Source organism: Gorilla gorilla, chromosome 12, assembly GCF_029281585.2.
Source record: "Gorilla gorilla gorilla isolate KB3781 chromosome 12, NHGRI_mGorGor1-v2.1_pri, whole genome shotgun sequence".
Taxonomy (NCBI): Eukaryota; Metazoa; Chordata; class Mammalia; order Primates; family Hominidae; genus Gorilla; species Gorilla gorilla.
In genome coordinates this window covers 75,018,568-75,043,064 of record NC_073236.2, presented here as the reverse complement: position 1 = coordinate 75,043,064, position 24,497 = coordinate 75,018,568, and the positions used below count along the sequence as shown (strand labels likewise).

The 24,497-nt window shown below is 39.8% G+C and overlaps 1 protein-coding gene across 2 annotated transcripts in view; it reads right to left on the bottom strand.

Annotated features, from left to right (window-relative positions):
• The window catches only part of SERTAD2 (SERTA domain containing 2), a 119,225-nt gene extending 98,072 nt beyond the window's left edge, over positions 1 to 21,153 (bottom strand). The window contains exon 1 of one of the 2 annotated variants that reach the window (XM_031008249.3): positions 20,255 to 21,153. The gene's annotated coding sequence lies outside the window, so the exon portion shown is untranslated. Of the gene's footprint in view, positions 1 to 19,661; positions 20,046 to 20,254 lie in introns of those variants that run through there. The other variant, XM_063695853.1, reaches the window with a different exon arrangement.
• Between the last annotated feature and the right edge of the window lie 3,344 nt (positions 21,154 to 24,497).

Here is a 24,497-nt window from a genome sequence, read left to right as displayed (position 1 = left end):
TTATTGTCTAGGAGTTCCCAAATGCAGAAAGAGTGTATCTGATGTTAATGCACAGATGTCTTGACTGGGGAAAAAAAGAAAACTCATAAATCATCACCTCACACATTTTAGATGGGAGAGGAAATAGCAGAATGGAACAATTAACAATTACTATTCTACAGAAATTATTTAATATAGTGGAAAGAGAGACAAGGCAGGGTTTAGAAGGCCTGAATTTCAGTCACTCCACCACCACTTACTAACTTTTTTATTCTCTGGACTTGAATTGGCACATTTCTAACATAGGAACAGCCACAATTCTCTTGCTGATCACACAGATTTGTTGTTGGGATTACATGTGAAAATTCACAGGTAAATATTTTAAAAACAGTTTTAAAGGGCTACTCCAGTATTTCTGACATTAACAAATTTCTCTGCATTGCATTCACTCAAGCGTGACTGAAGATGATCAAAGCCAGCCCTTCCACAGCTCTGTCAATTGGGAATCTCTGAAGTGGGTCTGCTATCACCACTGCATGGGGTGACGTCAGGCTGTTGTTTACAGGAGAAGAGAGGCTGCCAATTTCCATTGAGCCCAAGACCTCTATGGCCAGGCTTCTCAGGCTGCACGTGAGCAAGAATGGACTCTTTATGTGTGGCATGTGTGGACATGCACCAGTTCACGTTCAGCGGCACTAAAACAACAAAACTGCTTAACTGCTTGGTGTGTGCACAACAGCATGTACTTTGGATCTTACGATTTCACTAACAAGACTAAGCAAAATTGATCAAAATGCAACTTTCACTTTTGTTACTCTGAAAGCGGGGAAAACCTGTCATTCGGCAACTTTATCCTCAGTTTGATTTTTAAAAAGCATTTTGAAAGCAAAACAGTTGATTCTAGTTTTTACAGAACTCTCCTCAAGCTCTACAATCACTAACAAAAGAACTATGGACAAAATATTTCAAAGCATGAAATATATTCAGACTGCAGTAACCAAGTTTTATAGGAACCACTTCATTTTCAGAGTGGTTGCAGTTGCTTCCTCCTATAAGTTCAGGAAGTACTCACTCAAGTACTAACATAGTCTAACTGAATCCACTTTGGGGAGATATTTTGTTACGTTTATTACTATAAACGGGAAAAAAATCTGGCTTATTAACATTTGCCCATTCATGAAATTTCCTGGCAGAAAGCAGCCTGTTAAATCAAATTTAGAGGGCAAAAAAGAAAATAGGGGCTGCTTTCATTATAATCTTTCTTCAACTATCCATCACCTTCTGGGATAGCAGTCAAATCAGGAATAATATGGGAGCGGATCGTGTTTATAACTGGCAATGAAACTTTACCTCAGACAATAAATCTCGTGTAAATCCTAACACTGGAACACTGAAGAAGAGATGTGGGAAATATTCTTGGTCCCTGGAAATTAGTTTCTTTGGTCCTGTTTTAAGTATAGCTGAAGAAAGGAGAAAGTATGGCTCAGGAATAAAATGAAGCCCGGAAAGAATCCCAAGTTCTGTTTTTGGCTCTGCAGTTCATTACATATAATCCTAGGTCCAACACTTAGCCAAGATGGGCCTTATTCTCAGTGTATGAGAAATGGTGATGATAATAGAAAATACTACTTTTCAATTTTTAGGAGGACATAAGAAAAAAAGAAGATAACGAGTGAAAGTTTTATGCAACATTACATTACAGGAACTAGAAAAGAACAGAAACATGGACTGTGCATCCAGCCGGACCCTGGCCAACTCCTCCGAGAGCTGCGGAGGAGAACTCACTAAATAAGGGGGAAGTGCCATGAGCACTTCCTTCATTTTATAGTTAGACGTAACAGGAGCATAAAAAGTATGACACCAGTTCAACTTTTTCAGGGTTGGTGCCAGCAAGTAACACTGGCCACATATCCTAAACACGCCAAGAAACCTAAAGAGCTATCTCTCCCAGGGTTCCTCCCCAACATAAGTGCTAATCCAGATGCCAAACACCTTTGTAGAAAAATGTGGAAGCAGTTTCAGATTATACTTGAAAATGGCTGTCATCAGCTTCATTCCTTTATGTGGTGAAAGACACCTGAATACACGAATCAATGATGATGTGAAACAATGATAGCAAAAAGGCAGCAGGCAGGAGCATTAATAGTCTCAGTTAGGAATGCTTTAAATGAGCAGGAATTTTATCGACTGAACAAAGAAATGATTAGAGCAGAGCTTCACACATTTGGAGCCAGTACAAAGTTCATGAACTCTATCTTTAAAAGAATAAAACCTCACATAAAGTAAAGCAGTCAACTTGTCAGTCAAGGCAATCAGTAAGAGAAATAGTAAGAGAAACTGAATTGACAGGAACCCTTATTCTTAATATTTGCCCCTATCGAACTTTTACTTAAAATTCTAAAACTGGCTATTTGGACTTTACTTTTCTAACCTTTTCTGTTTATCAAATTGACAGGATCACTAAAAGCAATTATAAATGCACACAAAGAAAATAGGAGGACATGTGAAGAACAGACATTTAAACTGGGTTGACCAAGGGCCCGAGTTTCCACTTGACACCCCATGGCGAAACTGCTTGTTGCACTCCAGTACATCAAAGCATCATGTGCTCAATGGTGTGATAGTTAGAAAAGTCATAATACACTTGCTTACTATACATTTGCTACATAAACTGCCTCTCCAGGAGCACAAAGGGTTCCGAGAACTCACTACATGAACGCTCATAGGTGACTGTAAGCACTGAATCACTTTAGCTTCAAAGACACACCTAATAAAAAGCGGATGGATCACCTGAGGTCAGGAGTTTGAGACCAGCCTGACCAACATGGAGAAACCCTGTCTCTACTAAAAATATAAAATTAGCCAGGCGTGGTGGTGCATGCCTGTAATCCCAGCTACTTGGGAGGCTGTGGCAGAAGAATCGCTTGAACCCGGGAGATGGAGGTTGCAGTGGTCCGAGATAGCGCCATTGCACTCCAGCCTGGGCAACAAGAGTGAAACTCCAACTCAAAAAAAAAAAAAAAAAAAAAAAAAGACTCAGTTCCATTTCAGTAACTGACTAAACAAAACAGAACTTTTCTTTGTCAAGAACTTTTTCCTAGTCATTAAAAATGCCTATTATTTTCCCTCATCATATAATGGTGTAATAAGTTTACACTGATACCTGCATCTAGCATTCAAAATTAAGATTTAAGTATTCCATACTGCATCTCATTTTGTATTCCTAAGGTGAGAGGTAGGGATACTGCTAGCTGGAATGTCAACAACTTGAACTGAAGAACAATTTAAAAGAGTAATTCTCACACCAACAATGTCAATAAGTGTATGAATAACTAACATAAAGTGAAGCAAAAGAATCTTAAAGGCCTCTATTTTAGGAAATGGGAAATCCATTTTAAAAAAACTCATTCACATAATTATTCAATAATAAAAGTCACAGTTTCTCCAAAATACGTGAACCTAGGTCACCAGAACAGCTGTCAGAGGCCATATGAACTGATTTGTAGATTGCACAGACAAACAAAAGGTAATGGTAACAAGCACCTCTCCTCCATCATGAAAGTGATCTCTTTTATGCAATGCTTCTTTGTCCATCTCCCTGTCCAATCATCATGTAAGATCAAAACAGAAAAACGAGTGGTCAAATGCCTGTATAACTCTATTAATAACCCTAAATTAGCCCGCATGGAAAAAGTTTCCATTTTTATCATATTGTTCTTAAGATGCATAAGTACAGCAAAAAATAAAACCAAATCTTCATGACCCATGTCAATCTAGTGTACTTACCATTCAGTAATCACTACACTAGCGGTAACGTGAAATTAGTGGCAGTGGAACACAACAGTGCTGAGAAGACATGAGTGTCTTTGTACCACATGGATTTCATGCTAAGGTAGAAAAGATGGATCCATGACCTGGTACACAATAAAGCTTATGTCTAGGGACTTAGCCAAAGTACAGACAAATTTTCTCCAAATATAATCTCTTTTCCAAATAGTTTTTAAAAACTATTGTAAATACATTTTCCTTAGCTGGTCAACAATTTTTCACTGGTCATCCTGCAGTTTTCAGTCAGAATAAGAATTCCTCAAGAAAAACGAAAACAATAAATGACCTGGAACTACGGCAGTTTGCCCTTAAAATCCATCGCACACAACTTGAAGTTGTAGATCTTGCCCATGAGAAGCTCCAAGAGAGTACACAGGAATGACAGAATCAAGAAAGAAGCAAACACAAAGACAAAGCGCTAGTGATTGCTCTATCATTGGAGTATAAACCTTCAGTAATAAGTGGCAGATAATACACTCCGGACTCTTCGTTGCTTTCCAATCCACTGAATTAGACTTTTGTTCCATTCTCTCAGGCAGACCAAGAAGTAGGGGCAAGAAACACAGTTAAAACATTTCTCAACAGAGAGGAAAAAGAGAAATTGAGTCAGTCCAACTGCTTAGTCTCGACTGGTTTTTACCTGCTTGATTGTCTGAAGACAAGAATACACCCTGATCCAGCAATGAGTATGGTCAACTGCACAGCCATGAATAAACGTTTCCCATACAAGACTTTCACATCACGGCAAGGCCAGTCTTAACTCTAGTTGGGAAATTAAATGTTAGTTTGTTTGAGCTTTTGGATCTTGATCTTGGCTTTCTTTTTTTAGCACTGGGTAGTGGAAATAAAAATAAAATCAAGCTATTAGATGGGAAACAACAGACATTTCACTTTTCATTTCAGCCTCTGAGCCATTAGTAACAAACCTTGGCTAAACAGTAAAAGCATTTGTTACATAGCAAAGGGAATCTTGTACACAAAACTTTTCTGCAAGGCACTAACATTTAAAATGTGCTCAAATGAAACCAAGCTTCATAAGTTATACTCATATTTCATCCTTCTTAAAAATAACCAATAGCACTTCAAGGAATGCAATATGAATTTCAAATTTTTATATTCTTAAAACTCAGCACTTTTAAACAAAATTATAGCCACAATGTCCCATTCTCTGGCTTCTTTAATACAATTATAATTTATCTCAGAGTTTTGCTTTCATTGTGCAGCATTACAATTATAGAACCTAATTTGAGATGTGTTAGAATCATCAACACACACTTAAAGAGTTCCTTTAAAAAACATCTCTCTGGCTGAAAACATTCATGCCAGCAGAAGCTCTGAATTATGGATCGAACCATCCAAAATCTGAGTATTTTCAGTATTCACAGAGCCTAACGGATCAATAGCTACTTCAACACTAAATCTAAAAATTAAAGACACTGAAAAAAAGTAACAGAAAGGAACAGGCCAGGGTTCAGCATCTTCCAAGTCAAGAGAAAGACCAGACTTTTCACCCTTCTTCCATTCTCTTGCCATGGAGGATGGCAGAGTTAAATGTTCTACTTACAGGGGTCAACAGGCATCAATAACTTTCCTTCAAGAGTGACCCTGTCATTTTGGAAGAAAATTCAAAAGGGAAGAACATCCCATGTAATTGGGTTGTGGCAATTTTGCAGGAAGTCACAGGTGTTTCAGAAGTGCTTTAGAAATACCATAGCGAGAAAAATATGACAGTCCTTCTCTCTCTATTTTGAAAACGGCATGCCTGAACAAAGACCCTCCATTGTTCCTGCATAGAGTACTGGAAAACATGTCTTTGGAAGATGACTCTCTCTTGCAGTAGGTATGAGAGGGTTCAAGACCAAAGAATCCAAAAGAGATTTATTGGTAAATTAGACACAATTTTTTTTTTTTTTTTGAGACAGAGTCTCGCTCTATCACCCAGGCAAGTGTGCAGTGGCGTGATCTCGGCTCACCACAACCTCCACCTCCCGAGTTCAAGCGATTCTTCTGCCTCAGCCTCCCGAGTAGCTGAGATTATAGGCACCCGCCACCATGCCTGGCTAAATTTTGTATTTTTAGTGAAGACGAGGTTTTACCATCTTGGCCAGGCTGGAATTAGACATGATTTTTTTTCTAAAGGAAATTCTGTGAAACTGGAGCAGCTATACTACTGTGGTGAGTCTAGATTTTCCTAAAATATCAAAGACCTGGTCTATCCTGGACAAACAAGTTACTATATTTCAAACAGCATTTTATTTTGCTTACCTTTTCATGGGTCATCATGGTTTTCTTTTCATAAAGGGGGAAATCTATTTCAACTCTGTGTTTATGGACAGCAAAGCTGAAGAGATTTTTTTTTCACATTTGATAAATATGTACAACACACTGTTTTTTAAGTGTTATTTTTAAAATATGGGGTCTTGCTATGTTGCCCATGTTGATGTCACACTCCTGGGTTCAAGTGATCCTCCTGCCTTGGCCTCTAGAGTAGCTGGGACTACAGGTGCATGCTGCCATGCCTGGCCTTGTACACATTGTTAACAATTTCCCTTCCTTGGTTTTGGAAAAATATCAAGTGAAGTTGAAATTATGTAAGATGTTTCTAGGGATATATTACAGAAAAATTTTAAAAGAAATATATAAGAAAAAAATAAGATGGGCAAGATAGGTTAATGGAAGGTCTGACCAATTTGCAAAGCTCACATAAAATGCTATGTCCTAGATAGTGAGGTGAGAGGTCAGGTAGGAGACCAGCCAAGGGAGAGTCACTTACAAATGCTTACCAGCGGCCAGGCACGGTGGCTCACGCCTGTAATCCCAGCACTTTGGGAGGCCGAAGCGGGCGGATCACAAGGTCAGGAGATTGAGACCATCCTGGCTAACACGGTGAAACCCCGTCTCTACTAAAAATACAAAAAATTAGCTGGGCTTGGTGGCGGGCGCCTGTAGTCCCAGCTACTCGGGAGGCTGAGGCAGGAGAATGGCGTGAACCCGGGAGGCAGAGCTTGCAGTGAGCCGGGATGGCGCCACTGCACTCCAGCCTGGGCGACGAGTGAGACTCCGTCTCAAAAAAAAAAAACAAAGCCAAAAAAACAAAAACAAAAACAAATGCTTACCAGTATGGAGGGTGGCAGCATCAGTGGAAGATAGGATTTTATATAAGATTTAAAGGAGAGAAGAAAGAACAGGAATTAACATTTATTAAATATCAGCTTTGTGTTTGTTGTTTTACTTATTTTATGTCAGTAATAAGCATAGAGGTAGATATCATTGTTCCCATTTTACAGCAAAGAAAATGAAGTCTTAGAGACATACCCAACATCCATTCCTCCCTTCCTCTCCCTAAGTGAACGCCATCCTGGCTTTAGGGGTAGGGTTACAGGTTAGTCCAAGCCATCCAGGGCAGAACGCTCTCTGGAGACAGTTACTGATCCAGAAGTGGGCAGAGATGCCCAATCAGACAGGAAAACTGACGGTCCATCCCTGTGGAGAGGTTTCTGACTTCTGAATATGGTGATATATGGCTATAAACCAGCTGGAGGAAGGAGGTGAAACAAAGCCAGAGCCAACAAGGAGCGTGGCAAGGCAGAAGGACACTCAGAACCTGAGCTCCAGAACTGACCAACCCTGAAGCCTGCCCTGCCTCTGAATTTTTTTTTGTGAAAGAATACATTTCCTGATGATTCCAGTGAGCTTGAGGGCAGTTTCTGAAAGCATCTTAACTGATAAAAGAACTTCACTTCTGCAAGGTCACCTCCAGTGAACGGGCAGAGCAACTATTTGAACCAACACTGTTCCTTCTGACTCAAGACTGAACTTCTTCCACTAAACCACATTGTGGTATGAACTTTGAGAAATGTTTCTTTCTTCTCATTGCTATGATCATGAGTTGCGAGAGCTAGAAAAGATTTTACCTCACTAAACATAGAAAATGTGTTTACCTCATAAAAATGTTTGAAGTAGTGGCCTCACTTGTAAACACAGAGAAGAAATGCATATCTTTACCAGAAGATTTCCAGAATTCCATATTCTGTGAAACTTCTCACTTTATATGCATTTAATTTTTAGTAGGATATAAATTCATATGTCTTTAATGAACTGAATTTTTGAAAAGCATTCCAAGTTATTACCAATTTTCCTAGGGATGATAATGGCATTGTGGTTATGTAGAAAAATGTCCTTATTCTCAGAACATATATTCTGAAGTATTTAATGGTAAGGACTCATGATGTCTGAAACTTACTTTCACATGGTACAGGAAAAAAGTACTCATACAGAGAAAGAGGGACAGACTCATAAAGCCAATACAGCAAAAGGTTAATAACTACTGAATCTGGGTAGAGAGAATATGGGTGTTTGTTGACTTATTCTGTTAGGTTTTCTACAAGTCTGAAAAGTTTTATGATAGAAAGCTTGGGTATGGGGGAATATGGTATGAGAGACAGCATCATAGAGCACAGTGTGGCTATACATTACAATAACCCAGGGCCTCACCTCTGGGTTGTGGCCTGGACATAGGTGATTCCAACGTGTCCTGCTAGTGTTGTAAAAAGAGCTAGAGCTTTCAAATCACTCATTAATGCCCTGATAGCCCCAACCCCAGAAACACAACTCTGATCATTTTTATAGACTATTTTTTTAATTCATGAAAATTTGCCAATGTTCTAAATTTAACATAGGCATTAATTCCAACAATAAAGAAGCTTCAGCCCAGCACTGTGGCTCACACCTGTAATCCCAGCACTCCGGGAGGCTGAGGCAAGAGGATTGCTTGAGGCCAGGAGTTCAAGAAAAGCTTAAACAACCTGGTGAGACTCCATCTCTACAAGAAAAAATTAAAAATTGGTCAGGCATGGTGGCTCACGCCTGTAATCCCAGCACTTTGGGAGGCCAAGGCAGGTGGATCACCTGAAGGTCAGGAGTTCGAGATCATCTGGCCAACATGGTGAAACCCTATCTCTACTAAAAACACAAAAAAATTAGCCGGGTGTGGTGGTGGGTGCCTGTAATCCCAGCTACTCAGGAGGCTGAGGCAGGAGAATCGCTTGAACCTGGGAGGTGGAGGTTGCAGTGAGCTGAGATTGTGCCATTGCATTCCAGCCTGGGCAACAAGAATGAAATTTCGTCTCAAAAAATAAAATAAAATAAAAATTATCCAAGAGTGATGGTGCACACCTTGTAGTCCCAGCTACTGGAGAGGCTGAGGTGGGAGGATTGCTTGAGCCTGGGAGGTTGAGTCTGCAGTAGGCAGTGACCACATCACTGCATTCCAGCCTGGGCAACAGAGCAAGACCTTATCTCAAAAAAAAAAAAAATTTCTGATATTATACATACAGAAATTTGCCTGATATATATACTGGGCAACATAAGGAACGTTTGATTAACATTAAACCACCAATTAACAAACTTATATTAAGGTATCTGTACTGTGCTGAAGACCATACAGGCAAGAATAATGGAACAAACCTGGTTCTTCCCTAAACAAATCTATTCATAGAGTCTATGGCCCAACATGCCAAAATTTAATGTATAACATGCAGGGGAGACAAAGGAATATTTAAAAAGCATTAAGCCATTTAACCTCTTCCAAAAAAAAAAGAAAGAAAGAAAAGACGAGGAAAAAGACTCACTAAAATCATGCTCTTTACTCCTTGCCAAAGATAAGTCACAATCTGTTAAACTATAAGAAAAGGATTCCTTGAAGAATACACAACTACAATTCTCCAAATTCAAATTTGGGCAAAGTACTTAAAGATACTCCAGTGAGTCTTACATATGGTAAAAAAGCTCTCTAAGGTCCTATATCTAAATTTCAACGGGCACAAAGGCCTCCTTAATTCTATTTGTCTTTCTTACTTGAAATATGTGTTTCTGGGGTATGAGATATAGGTGAATAAAGGGTGGATGAAATAAAGAAATAAAACATAAATAACAAACTTTAAAAATATAATTCTTGGCCGGGCATGGTGGCTCACGCCTGTAATCCCAGCACTTTGGGAGGGTGAGGCCAGGAGTTCGAGACTAGCCTGGCCAACATGGTGAAACCCCGTCTCTACTAAAAATACAAAAAATTAGCCGGGAGTGGTGGTGGGTGTCTGTAAACCCAGCTACTTGGGAGGCTGAGGCAGAAGAATCGTTTGAACCCAGGAGGCGGAGGTTGCAGTGAGCCAAGATCGCGCCATTGTACTCCAGTCTGGGCAACAAGAGCGAAACTCCACTTCAAAAAAAAGAAAATACCTATTATAAGAAATGTGTGTGTGTATATATATAATATACAATTGTATATATAATATATAAAATATATATTATATATACAATTGTATATTATATAATATATAAAATATATATTATATATATTGTATATTATATAATATATAAAATATATATTATATATATTGTATATTATATAATATATAAAATATATATTATATATAATTGTATATTATATAATATATAATATAAAAATATTATATATATATATATTTTTTTTTCTGAGACGGAGTTTCAGTCAGTGGCCCAGGCTAGAGCACAGTGGCACAGTCTCGGCTCACTGCAACCTCCGCCTCCTGGGTTCAAGCAATTTTCCTGCCTCAGCCTCCCAAGTAGCTGGGATTACAGGTGCCCGCCACCACATCTGGCTAATTTTTTGTATTTTTAGTAGAGACGGGGTTTCACCATGTTGGCCAGCCTGGTCTTGAACTCCTGACCTCAGGTGATCTGCCTGCCTCGGCCTCCCAAAGATAATAAGTATTTTATCCTGAAAATATACCTTACAATCTGGTTGGCTTTTTAAAAAGTTTTATTGATATATAGTAAGTGCATATATTTAAAATGTACAATTTAATAAGCTGTGACATATGTATACACCATCAAAACCATCACAACTTTCTAGATAATTAACAAAATTAACACCTTTGGTGGCTTTTTGAATCATATAGATTGATGGTTCTAGGAGAAATAGTTTTCAGGAAAAGAAACTTTTCATACAGATAATCTTTTTTTTTTTTTTTTTAAAGAAGTATCCACATAAGTATCCGAATACTGTTATTAACAGATAAACATTGAGACTTTGGGTTTTTTTTCCCTTAATTAATTAATTAATTTATTTTTTTGAGACGGCATTTCGCTCTGTCTCCCAGGCTGGAGTCTAGTGGCACGATCTTGGCTCACTGCAACCTCTGCGTCCCGGGTTCAAGCAATTCCCCTGCCTCAGCCTCCCGAGTAGCTGGTATTACAGGCACGCACCATCACGCTCAGCTAGTTTTTGTATTTTTAGTAGAGATGCGGTTTCACCATGTTGGCCAGACTGGTCTCGAACTCCTGACCTCAGGTGATCCGCACGCCTCGGCCTCCCAAAGTGCTGGGATTACAGGCATGAGCCACCACGCCCAGCCTTTTTCCCCTAATTTAAATATAAGAGATAAGCATACGTTGTATTATCCTATCTTAGATTTAGCTCCAAATGAACAAACACCTGTACTATAAAAACAGAGATTCTTACTATTTTCAAATATCCAAGAAAATGAAAACAAAAGCCACAGTCACATAACATTTCATTTGAGAATTTAAACACACACACACACATCAGGAACTTCAGCTAATTCCAAAGCAAAACAATTTAGAGAGATTATATCTATAAATCATAGCAATATATGCAAACTTCCTAAATTTGTTATATTAGGTCTGGAGGACACCCATCTTGTAGGTAGGGCTGCTCTAGGGAAAACCGAGGAAGAAAGCGTCTTCAGTAACTGTCAAAAGCCTCCAACCCAGGTTTTATTCCCCTTCCTGTGATTCTTCCATTTTTTTAGGAACTTCCCTTGTCCATGGGGCCCATATTGATGTATCAGGCTTCTCAAAGCTATGAAATAATTTTTTTTAAACATTTCTCACTCTGTCACCCAGGCTTGAGTGCAGTGGCTCCAATCATAGCTCACTGCAGCCTTGACCTCTTGGGCTCAAGCCATCCTTCTGCCTCAGCCCCTCAAGAAGCTAGCTGGGACCACAGGTGTGCACCACCACCTATAGCTAATCTTTTTTGTGCAGAGCCAGGGGTCTCGCTATGTTGCCAGACTGGTCTCGTACTCCAGGCCTCAGGCAATCTTCTCAACTCAGCCTCCCAAAGCACTAGGATTACACGTGTGAGCTACTGTGCTCAGTCTTGAATAATTTTTATTCTCAAGAAACTAAAATATATCCATACTGTGTCCATATATTCTATTCTCAGGCGCACTTTTTGCTTCCCAAGGTGATAGCTAGTGAATGTAATAAATGGGCAAAATGTGTGCTCCATTCCCTTTTCCTCCCCTCTCTTGCTGAGCCACTGCAACAGCTAGCGCAGAGACTATTCTACCCTTAGGTGTCCAAGGACAAAAAGAAAGCCTGCTAACCATTTTTGCCCAGACTTAAAAGGAAAGATGGATTCCCAGGAAGGCCACTTAAAACTTCTTCTAGAAGGTAAGTTCACTTGATGCAAGACTAGGCTTACTGTAGTGGTCCACCCTAGACTTCCCATTAGGCTAAATTACATATTGCCTAATATAAATGATTTAATTTTCATATGGAGCTCTTTTGTCTCTAACTGGACTGTGAATACCATTATAGGCAGATGCCATGTCTTATTATTAGTCTCTGATAGCCTCAAGCACTTGGGACATGTATTAAATATTAATAAAAATGAAACAATTAATGAAAATCATTACATGTTATACTGTATTAATGCTACTTGTACTGCATAGATACTTAGGTATATCTACTTTAATATTTGAGGTGGAAATGAACCCTAAGGGTTTTATTTATTTGTTTCTTTAGGAAATTACATAGTACAATCATAGAAACAAAAAATTAGTTCTTAATGTATACTAGACAAAGAAAACTTAAGATTTTCTTGCTAATTGTGCAATATAGCAGAGACGACTCCATTTCCATTGTGCAATTTTCAGTGTTACCCTTTTTCTCAGGCTCTATTACAAAGAAAACAAAGCAATAGGATAAAACAACTTAAAATTATAAAGAAAACCTAGGAGAAATTTCAGACTCTGTCCACTGTAAGGTTTTCCAGGGTTCAGAAATGAGGATGATTCATGATTTCTGTTGGAAACTATTGATATTATTGTTTTTAATATTTCAACTCAAATTCAAATAAAAATTGTCCATTTAAGTGAAATTTTGTTTTAAGATTTAGGATTCCTTTTATACCAAGTCAGCAGGCATAAAATCCATGTAAAGAATCCTTATTTTTTTCAGGTCATTATTGTACAATGTTTCATTATAACTACTCCAAATAGTAGATAACAAGCTGTAAATACCCCCAAAATAGTTTGGAATTTCCATAAAGGCATGCATATTCATCCCTCTTCTTCCCCGCTATATCATACGTGTTTAATAAGAGTAGCTGACCCATAGTAAGTGCCCAATAAATATCTGTTGAATTAACTGAATGAGTAAATGAATAGAAGCCCAAAATGGGACGTATATGTATAAAAAAGATCAAACTTCTTCCATGAGGCATAGATTTTATAAAGTACCATTTCTGGGAAATACCTTATTTAATCAACTCCAAAACTCAGTTTATCTAATTTTGTATTCAAATTGTTTAAAAAGTAAAAATAGACTTTGCTTTTTAAATCAAAAGGAGGATTTATTTTTGTTTAATCAAATTTAAAGCTTTTCTACTACTGATGTCTAAATATGTCGGATATTTTGAGAAACTATTAAATATTTTCTCCAGATCAATGAAGTTTGGTCCGTACGAAAACTCTTACTTACAGGATTTTTATGTAAATCTTTCATGTTTAAAAATACATTTTTTTATACTCTGATTTTCTGGATAAAAAGAACCCTTAAAATCAAAACTAAAGTTAACTCAAAGGGATACATTTCATTTGAGTTGAAGCCATAGAAGACAATGAAGCTGATGTTTACTTCACCAAGGACCATTAATCATTCCACAAAGGTGAACCTTGGAAAATGTCACAGTGGACATGGTCTGATGTTCTGCCTGGCTTTAAGGAGCCAACAGCAAAACAAAACAAAACAAAAGGAGCTGCTCATCCCAGCTAATGTGATGTTCTCAGGCAAGCCACCCTCCTCATGGTCAGGTGGCGATGATCATGGCAGACACCAACTCCAAAGCTCACCAGGGCACCAGACATGGAATGAAAAAAAAAAACTTGGATGAAACATTTCAAGATAACGTGAAAAGGAAAAAATCTGTGGGCTCCTCCACATAAAATAGATTAATAGAAAATCAGTAAATAATAAATATGTTACAGTTTTCCCTTGTTACCACCTCACACAAGCTATAACTTGGTCTTAGGTTTATGACGTGGTTCCTTAAGTTTGTGTAGATAAGATGATTAGAGAGCTCATCTTCCAAAACAAGACAAACAAATGTTCTATAGAGAAGGTCTTTCCATCAGTCTCATAAAGCAGACTGAAATAAATAAAAACTCCTACTCCATACCTTATATAGAGGCAAATGCAAAGGGAGCTAACAAAAAAAAAACCTGCTATGATCAAGGAAAAAGAATTCCTATGATTCTTGGGAGGCAGACAGGATAGAGTAAAATGAAGATGCTGCATAAAAAGAAAAGACAAACGTGGAAATATTAAGAAAACTGAAATACAATGTAAGAATAAAAAGAAGGGTGTGAAAAACAGATGAAATTTAAATAAAAGGTAGACTAGTTAGACCATTTTATTTAATATGTTAAAGGTAAATATTCAATACCAAAGAGTTATACATACCAACACACGACACATTATAAACATCAATGTGAACTTTAAATTCAAAAAGAAAACTAATCATTCTAAGTTTCAGTGGGTTGGCTACTGAACAGCAAGGACAATATGTTTTTTAAAGTTGCTTTCTGCTTAGAAACCTCACATTTGAGGATCACTATTCACTCTTCTTAAAGTCAGTTAGAAGAAATATTTCTTTACATGCCTTATTTGTTTTAATACTTGTTATTCTGAGTAAACTAGAATTTCATTTTCGCTTAAAAAAAGTGAGTAACATCATGAGGTTGTGACAATTCTAATAATCACAGAGACATAAAACTGAATTCAAAGGAATGTATATAATGCTAATTATATACACTGACTTTTAAATTTTAATAATTCCTAACTCATTGTTAGGGACACAGTTTCTTAAAATGCAGCCTTTCCACACAGGCCTTCCCTAGCTTTCCTAAATACAAAATTAGCTGAAATAAATTAAATCCTCCAAGCCACTATATTTTGAAATAATGCACATTTCACTGCATTCAAGGTAAAAAAAAAAAAGTTAGTATAAAGAAGGGTCCTTTCCAGGGATTCCATTCTTCTCAAAAAAATAAAAATATAAAATAAAACAAGATGGGTCCTACAGCCAAGTAATCCTTTTGAAATTTAAAAGTAAATAATATGATTAATTTTTCTATTTGAATATACTGTTAATGGAATCTAAGTCTGAACATGTTTTCCTGCAATGCAAATATAAGTTTTATAAACTTTAACTTAATAAAATGTATTAACTCTCAAGATACCTGAAGTTTGTTCTCAAAAATATCAACATGTTATAACCCAGGATGTACCAAAATCTCAGTGTTACAACATTTAAAACCCCATTCAGCTAAACCAAAGTTCATTGCTTCTTTAAAAGGTACCATATATATATTTTTGTGAACATACTAGTAAGAAGTCTCTTCACATATAAAATTAAAAGGAACAATGCCCATTAGGTAAAAAATCTGAAAGGTCACAATTTTTAAATAATGATGAACAAATATTCATTTATAAATGCTAATGTTTACTTTGTATTTGCTTGCATTGTGTCCTTCACAAATGCTTTTAAAAAGCACTTACAACTGACCCCTACAACTTCCTCTGTGAGTGAGCAGAGGGTAACTGCCTTCACTCATGGAGAGTGGTAAAGGTTAAGTGTAATGCTCAAGGTCACATGCCAATCAGTAGCATCACTCAGTATAGAACTTCATGGACCTTAATTCTGAGTTTATGCCATAAGATAATGCATACGTTATTTTCTTCTCCTTTTGATTACTGACAAAGTGTACAGATAGTTATCCATGTTCCTAATGTTAGAAGACAAGGATAGAAATCGCAAGCCTCAAAGGTTATTTCTACCCTTCCTTGCTCTTCTTTCCAAATAATTGTACACAACAAACATTGTTTAAAAAAAAAAAACCTGCGGAAATTGTATATGTCTGTAAAACACTAATAAATACCCAAATGTCCTCACAAAAAAAAAAAAGCTGAAAGAAAGAAAGAGGTGTGACCTATAGAATAAATGGCATGCTAAAATGTGTCAAGTGAAAAATAGACTTTCGATCTTGCATACCAAACACTTAAGCATAGGTTCTAAGTGCTTATAAATTATTATTTTTTAAAGTTTCACTGTAGATTAGCTGCTTTAAATGTATCAAAACAAAAAAGGGCAAGTTTTCTAAATTAATTGTTTTAGCCAATGAAAATGTAATATATTCAACTGAACTGGGTAACTGATGATTTGGTTAAAGGAAGATTTATATACACAAAATTGCCCACATTGTAATAGATATTTCATATATGTGTTTGAAAAGTTTTAACAATGTGATGGAACACTGTAACAATTCTGAGTAGATTAGTATTCAGATTTTATTACCAAGGATCTCTAACGAAAGATAATTCTGGCTTTTTATAACTTCAGAGGGCTCAGTAATTAGACTGGATTTTATTGACAAGTAAAATAGAATGATTCTATAAATGAGGCAGGCGGTAGGCCCCATGAACTTTGCTTATTTTGAAAAATATATTCCCCAATTGAGTAACCATATTAAGCGTATGGTAAAGTTTAAAGTGTGTTTTATTTACTAATTACATATGCTTCCTTTATGATTCCTGCCACACTATTTAGTGCAGCTATTTCAATAGCTAATTATTTATTAAGACTGCTCAAGAGAAAGTTTTACTCTTGAATGGAAAGAGAATAAGGATGTGGTCCCTAAGGAAATGATGCCATTTTAAATTTCACAGGATTAGGCTGATACATTATTATTATTAATCTGTAACAGATAATAACATCATATCATCATTTTTGGGACATTCCAAATCTAATTCATATAATTCATATTAATTATTAACAACATCCAACTTAATGACAGAAAGTGTGGGAGTCAGATTTTATGATTAAAAACTGGACATGTCAGGTATCAAAGAAGGATATGACAGGCATACTTTTCAGACTATTTTCTGTTTAACCTTGAAAATAAAAAATAGTTCCACAATGAAGAGTAAATTATACTGTAATTCCTCTCATTTATTCTCTATTTGCAAAAATAATTGAGAAAGTGAAAATTCAATTCAATAATACAAATAATAGTATTACTTATATTTGTATAAGTATCACTTATAATGTCACTCAACTACTATAAACATGAGAGTAGCATTATTTAATTAATTTCACATGCATTAATTAAGCCTCTTTAAATACAAGGTACTGGGCACTGGAGATTAAATTATAAATGAAATACTATTCTTACCCTCAAAGAGCTTTGTTTAACAGGAGGGAAAACCACAGATAACAGCAAATGTGTGATATGTATTACACTTATAATAGAGGTATGTACATTCTATTATGCAAGTTTAAATGAAAGGGGATCAACTCAATTCATTCAATAGCTAAATTTCTTTTTTTTTTTTTTGAAACAGGGTCTTACCAAGCACAGTGGCTCATGCCTGTAATCCCAGCACTTTGGGAGGCCAAGAGGGGTGGATCACTCGAGGTCAGGAGTTCAAGACCAGCCTGGCCAACATGGTGAAACTGTGTCTCTACTAAAAATACAAAAATTAGCTGGGTGTGGGGCCGCGCACCTGTAATCCCAGCTACTCGGGAGGCTAAGGCAGGAGAATTGCTTGAATCCGGGAGGCAGAGGTTGCAATGAGCCAAGACTGCACCACTGCACTCCAGCCTGGGCAACAGAGAGAGACTCTGTCTCCAAAAAAAAAAAAAAAGAAAAAGAAACAAAAACAGGGTCTCTGTTGCCCAAGCTGGAGTGCATGCAGTGGCGTAATCACAGCTCACTGCAGCCTCCACCTCCAGGGCTCAGTAGCTGGGACTACAATCATGTGCCACCACATTCAGCTGATTTTTGTATTTTTTGTAGAGACGGGGTTTTGCTGTGTTGCCCAGGCTGGTCTCAAAGTCCTGGGCTCAAAGTCCACCTCAGCCTCCCTAAGTGCTGGGATTACAGGCATGAGCCACTGTGCCTGGTCCAGTAGCTCTATTTCTTAAAGAGTCATACAAACTCTAGATTAAAAGTATAAATCCCATAAAACATTAGGCATATTGATAAAAATTTTGATTATTTTATTGATAACAATAATTTTATCTTTACAAAAAATTGTCTAAAAAACATATTCATATTTCAAGATATGCAAAGCACATAAGAGTTAAACTTGCAAAGATGCACCAAAGACTACTCAAGATCTTCGCATATATTAACTCATTCTGTGTGATCACAATAACCCTATGAAGTAGGTGCTATTATTTCCATTTTACAGATGAGGAAACTGAGGCTAACTTGGCCAAGGTTGCAAAGATAATGAGGAAAAGCTGGGGTTTAAACTTACGGAATCTGGTTCTGGAAGCCCCACTCTTTTTTTTTTTTTTTTTTTTTTAATTATTTTGTAGAGACCGGATCTCACCATCTTGACCAGGTTGGTCTCAAATTCCTGAGCTCAAGCCATCCTCCCACCTCAGCCTCGCAAAGTGCTAGGATTACAAGCATGAACCAGCGTGAGGTCCTACTCTTAACCACTACACTAGACACCTCTCTAAGACTGCTGGTGATGATGGGGTAGCTAACCTGGAGTGCTCTGTGACATGTACTCTCATGCAACCTTACAACAACCCCTTGAGAAGTCATTCTTTCCATCTACAGGACAAAACCCACAAAAGCCAGGTTAGAAACGTCCCCAAGGTCACACAGCCAGTGAGGGATGGTGGTAAGATTCAAACTCTGGCATCATGGCTCCCTTGTGCTATGAGGTCTTTCAATAATTCAGCCTTACACTCATAAAAAAGGTCACATGATAAAATTTACTAAACAATTCAAAAAGGTTTGTGTAAGTCTTCCTGAAACACTCTGGAAGGTTTTGGGGCTTATGACAAGCATTTCTTTAAGACAGCATTTACATTTAAGTCACTTTTCATCTTTACTACTTTGGGCTGATCATAAACACATTTCTGCTCTTTAAAAAGAAATATTTCTGTAGCAACTTGGCAGATTTCGGTACAGGAACAGTCTATTCTTTAAAATTAAATTTAGTAACAACTTATTCTGGTTACTCTGAAAGAGAAGGAGAGAATGAACTATTAAGAGGCCTTTCCTGTACTTTAATGTTTCAAAACATGTTTGGTTTGGCCTCATTTGAATCTTGTGGACAACTAGCCCAGAACTTGACTCAAAAAGAGTAATACCATTTTAAAACAGCTGAATTCTAAAAAGCAACCTCAGAAGCCAACTCTGAGCAACTATTTCTCATAATTTTTACTTTTATTTCAAACAAAATACGAAAGATGCATATGGCAACATCCTCATAAAGCATATATAGACAGGTAGTTGTACTTCTGAGCTACGGACAACCAAGAAACCAAATCAAAATTTTACAAAATTCTGTAGTATGACATTGCTGAACAAACAATCAAGTACACAAAAGATGGATATCAAAAGAGAAATAATCCATATTTCTCTCATATCCTTAACATGCTCCATTGTGTCCAGTGACTGAGAAATTTAAAACTCTGTGTTGTAATGCCTCCCTGTAACAGAGGTGAGCTAAAGATGAAGTGTCAAGCTGGATTTCCATCTTACCTTGCTTTCCTCCAACAGGTTCAAAGACTTCATAACCTTTGATACGGACTTGATATTTTTTCAATAGGGAACCCATAAAACTATTTTCAAATAAAAATACTAAGCAATGCCACTAGACAATCTGTCTTTCTCTGCTTTATCGCTGCCCTATCGCCACGCATTAAAATTAAAAATACCTTTCTGCCTTGCCTTTATTGAATAAAAGTTTAACTTTGAATTAGAAGAAAACGTACCCATCGTCCCTTTTACACTTTTTGCAGGTGATAGAATCTATCAGATCACATTGGTGGCTATCACTGCTCTCTAAGCATCCTAAAGACAGAAAACATGCCATTACCAAATGTTTTATAAGCGTTATAATGCCCCGATGGTGGAAGTCTGGCAATACCTAGATATACAGCAAGGCTGGTGAATAAGGAGCTGAGGGGCGGGGGAAGCGGGAGCGAGGGAGGGAGGAAAGGAGGGAGTCGCCACCTTAAATCCACGCCGGACCGGGAACCTGCAGCCCACAACCTGATCCCTGCCCTCCCCAACAGTGGACCGGCCACCACATTTTTTCAGATCCTCCCCACCCAACCCAGCACAGCACTCACCCTTCTGCGAAGAAGTCGGCACCCGGTCCAGCTCCGAGACGGGTCGGGGTGGCAGCGAGGGAGGGGGCGTCTGGGCTGTGGGCGGGGGGTGTCTGTGCGTCACTCGAGTACAGGACGGTGAGTTCGAGGGGTGGGAGCGCAGAGGAGCGGGGAAATCAAGTCACGGCCGAAAAGGGAGAAGGAGAAACGGAGGAGTAGGGTGATGGAGCGCCCCCTCCCTAAAATAAACCCACCGGCCCCTACGATCTCTGCCCCAGAGAGGGAAAATAAAATCAGGGGAAATAATAGACCAACCAATAAATCTCTAAAACGACGAGGAGCGAGGAACAGACTTTAATTTAAAGGGGGGAAAATTGAGCGAGGGCTGGAGGGGAGACAGAGGGAAGCGGCTCTGGGTCTATCCCATGCCTTTGCAGTCCCCAGGCAGAGGAGGAGGCTGGCTGAGGGGAAGTTGCAGCGGCTCCCGAGGAGGAGGAGGAGAAGGAGGAGGAGGATGTTACACCGTAACAAGTACAGACAGACAGCCATGGATCAGAGGGGCGCTGCAAGCAGGAGCAGGGGCGGCCGCGGCGGGGCGAGCGGCGGCGGGCGGCAGCACCGCCTGCTCGGCTCGCTCAAGACATTTAATTGGATTGATGGGTTGTGCAGTGACTCACAGACTTTACAGAGTCGTACAGCAATCCCCGCCCAGCTGGACAGGGGTGATGCGGCGGGGACGGGCGGGGTAAAGGGGCCGAGAAAGAGCTGGGCTAGGAGGCGGCGACGAGAGGGTGAAGAGCTGAGGGGGCGGAGCGGAGCGGAGCTACCCAATGGTGAGGCCCATCATTCCGACGGGCGTGGGCCTCGACCTATGGCGGCGCGGCTCGTTAAGCGGCTGGCTGCACCCCTGGCCCAATGAGTCTTCTAAGGACACTGCCGCGAGCGGGGCGGGGGCAGTGGAGTGGGGGGTGGGGAGAGGTGGGTGGACGTTCAAGTGTGGGGTGGAGGGAAGGAGGAGGTGCCGGAGACCCGCGGAGTCACTCGGCCCTCCTCGCTCCAGAAGTGCGCCTTCTGCCAATCCGAGAGCCTCGCGGGAGTGATGGACGCGAGCGTGTGACCAATGGGGAGGAGAGGGCTTCCGCAGCCGGCCAGAGGGGAACGAGCGGGCGGGCTCGGCCTCCCCCTCTCCACCAGCTCCTCCCCGGGCCAGCCCTCCCCTCCCGCGCGGCTCGGGTCAGTCACGCAAATAACAGTGTGAGGGCTGGGGCCGCGCGGGGGGGCGGCGGCCCGCTGCTGGCTGCGTGACAGCGATAGGGACTGGCTGTGCTGCCTACTCTGATCCGGCAGGAGGAGGCGGCGGCGGAGGCTGGCTTCTAACTCTGCGTGCAGGCGGCTGCTGCTGCTCAGCCTCTGCCTGGGGCTGCCGGGGAGCCCCTGCGGCCAAACCCCACTCCCGGGGGACAGCCAGATTTGGAGTGAATCAGATCACGCAGTGCCCACTCTTGGAGACCGCTCCTGGGGAAGTCCGGCGGGGCTGTGTGCTGGGATCTGAGGAGGCTGGAAGCCGTAGGCGGGAGGCTTGGCCGTGACATTTGCCCCTTGCTTGCTTGCCTGTTTTCTGGGAAAGTCAGGGTAGAGTGTGGGCAGGTCGAAACAGCTCCTGAATACGTCCTGTTGCTTTACTGAGTTTCTGGAAAAGGCACTTCTTAACCTGGTATGAGCGAAGCTGTAAATGCATGTCGATACCTCAGCTTCCTCCAACCCTCCCTCCCGCACGGATCTTCCTCCCACTGGCTCACCTTGAACCCTGACGTCGGTGCTCCGCAGCACCCACTACTAGATCTTCTCCTCCCTGCTGATTCCCAGGAGTTATGGCTTTTCACAGTTTCTTGGCTACTGTCCAGCAATCATTTTACAGACCTTAACCCTTTACACACCCTTGTACTTGAAAGTACTGTAACTGTAACCACCAATAAACCTGAATGGAGATGTTCACTAAAGCAAATACACTGGCAAGAACCCACCTTCTTCCCCACAGGTGCATTTCTGCACGTAATTTGAGACTTAAAGACAATTGCTTCTGTGAAGAAACTAAGGAAAGGCAAATTAGACATTGTATCTCTATTCAAATTCACTTAGAATACCCGACATCCCCTTTCCACAAAGGAGTCATCTGGAGAGACCTAGGAATAATTTAGCTTTGGAGTCTTGAAGTGAGCGAAATCTTTACATACGTGTGTGTGTATGTATATATATGTATATATTTCAAATATATATATGAAATTGAAACCTACAGTGCTCTGGAATTCAGAAGAGAGATACTAAGTGAACACAAAGGTTTACTTTGGTCATATTAGGACCTTCCTTGATTATTGTCATTTTAGGATACAGATCCTTACCCTGGGCCTGTTAAGACATACAGCCTGACACTTCTTTTCTCTTCCCTTTCTGATTTTAGCCCTACTCCATGATTTCTTTCAGTAGTCCTGAGTCCACTTACAAAAATGAGCTGTGCCACAAACTTCTTGTAGCACACAGCTTGTGTATGTGTTGCCTCTCAGTATGCTGAAACTCCTTTGGAATTCCACAGTGCAGGAAGGCCAGTGTCCTCATCCCAAGACATGATTTGCAAAAAGTGGACAGTGTTCCCTTAGCCAGGTCACCCTGTGGTAAGTGAAACAAATTAGATCCCTTGTGTGGGAAAAATTCACTTCTTTTCCAAAGTGGGTTATTGAACTACATTTAAGAATGTGCTGGCTGGGTCCAGTGGCTCATGCCTGTAATCCCAGCACTTTGGGAGGCCGAGGCGGGTGGATTACCTGAGATCAAGAGTTCGAGATCAGCCTGGCCAACATGGTGAACCCTCGTCTCTACTAAAAATACAAAAAGAAAAAAATTAGCTGGGCCTGGTGGTGCGTGCCTGTAGTCCCAGCTACTCGGGGAGGCTGAGGTAGGAGAATCGCTTGAACCCAGGAGGTGGAGGTTGCAGTGAGCCAAGATCGCGCCACCGCACTCAAGCCTGGGCAACAGAGGGAGACTCCATCTCAAAAAAAAAAAAAAAAAAAAAAAAGAATGTGCTAATGATACATTTTAGAAGCCCCTTTCTTATTTCCTCCACTGTGAGGTCATTTCATGACTCAGGTTACTATAATTGATCAGAGTATTGTTTTACATATGAATAACCCTGAAGAAGATTTTGAATCTTCTTCATACACTAGAATGTAGTGCGTAGTATGTAGTTGAGTAGACATTCACTAGTATCTTTCAGAGGATCTGCAAATACCTAGGGTTAGCATCTTGTGGCAGAAGCTGCCCCTGTGTCAGTTGTTACTGGCATGCCTCCAGGCCCTACCGTGTGCCTTCTAATTTTGTGCTCTCCTTAGTCCAGTGTTTCTTAAAGGGAAGACACACCCAAATTCCTGGATCTGCTGAAACCTATTGAGTTATCATCTCTGTAGGCTCTACCTGGACATCTGCTCTTTAAACAGATATCCCGGGTGACTTAAATAAATATTAACATTTTAAAATATTAAAATACTAAAATAAATATTTGATTTGAGAACCCTTGTTTATTCCTTTGTTTTGAAAATTTGAGAACCCCAGTTTATTTCTTCCTTTCCTCCTCTTCCTTTCTTATGTGTATCTATTTCTATTTCCTTTCTCCCTTTTTTTTTTTTTTTTTGAGACAGAGTCTCGCTCTGTCACCCAGGCTGTAGTGCAGTGGCACGATCTCGGCTTACTGCAACCTCTGCCTCCCAGGTTCAAGTGATTCTCCTGCCTCAGTCTCCTGAGTAGCTGGGATTACAGGCACGCGCCACCACGCCCAGCTAATTTTTGTATTTTTAGTAGAGACGGAGTCTCACCATGTTGGTCAGGCTGGTCTCAAACTCCTGACCTTGTGATCTGCCCACCTCGGCCTCCCTTAGTGCTGGGATTGCAGGCATGAACCACCGCGCCCGGCCTATATTTTCTACCTCTCATTTCTGTGCTCACTTCCCCTTCTACACTGCTTGCACACAGGCCTTGCGGGGAAGGAGTGATCCCTAAAAAAGAGGATGAAGATGGCCAATAGTCTTCTATAAATGACATGAGCATACCTCATAACTACCGCACTAAGAAGTATGGGCAAGTCAAATAAAGATCATATATGCCTGAAAAGAAATCACTGTAATTGATGTTGTATATGAATTGTAAAATGTGAGAAGCTTACTAGTTTATGATCTCAAAATACACAGAGACAGAATTTTTTCTATGTAGGAACATT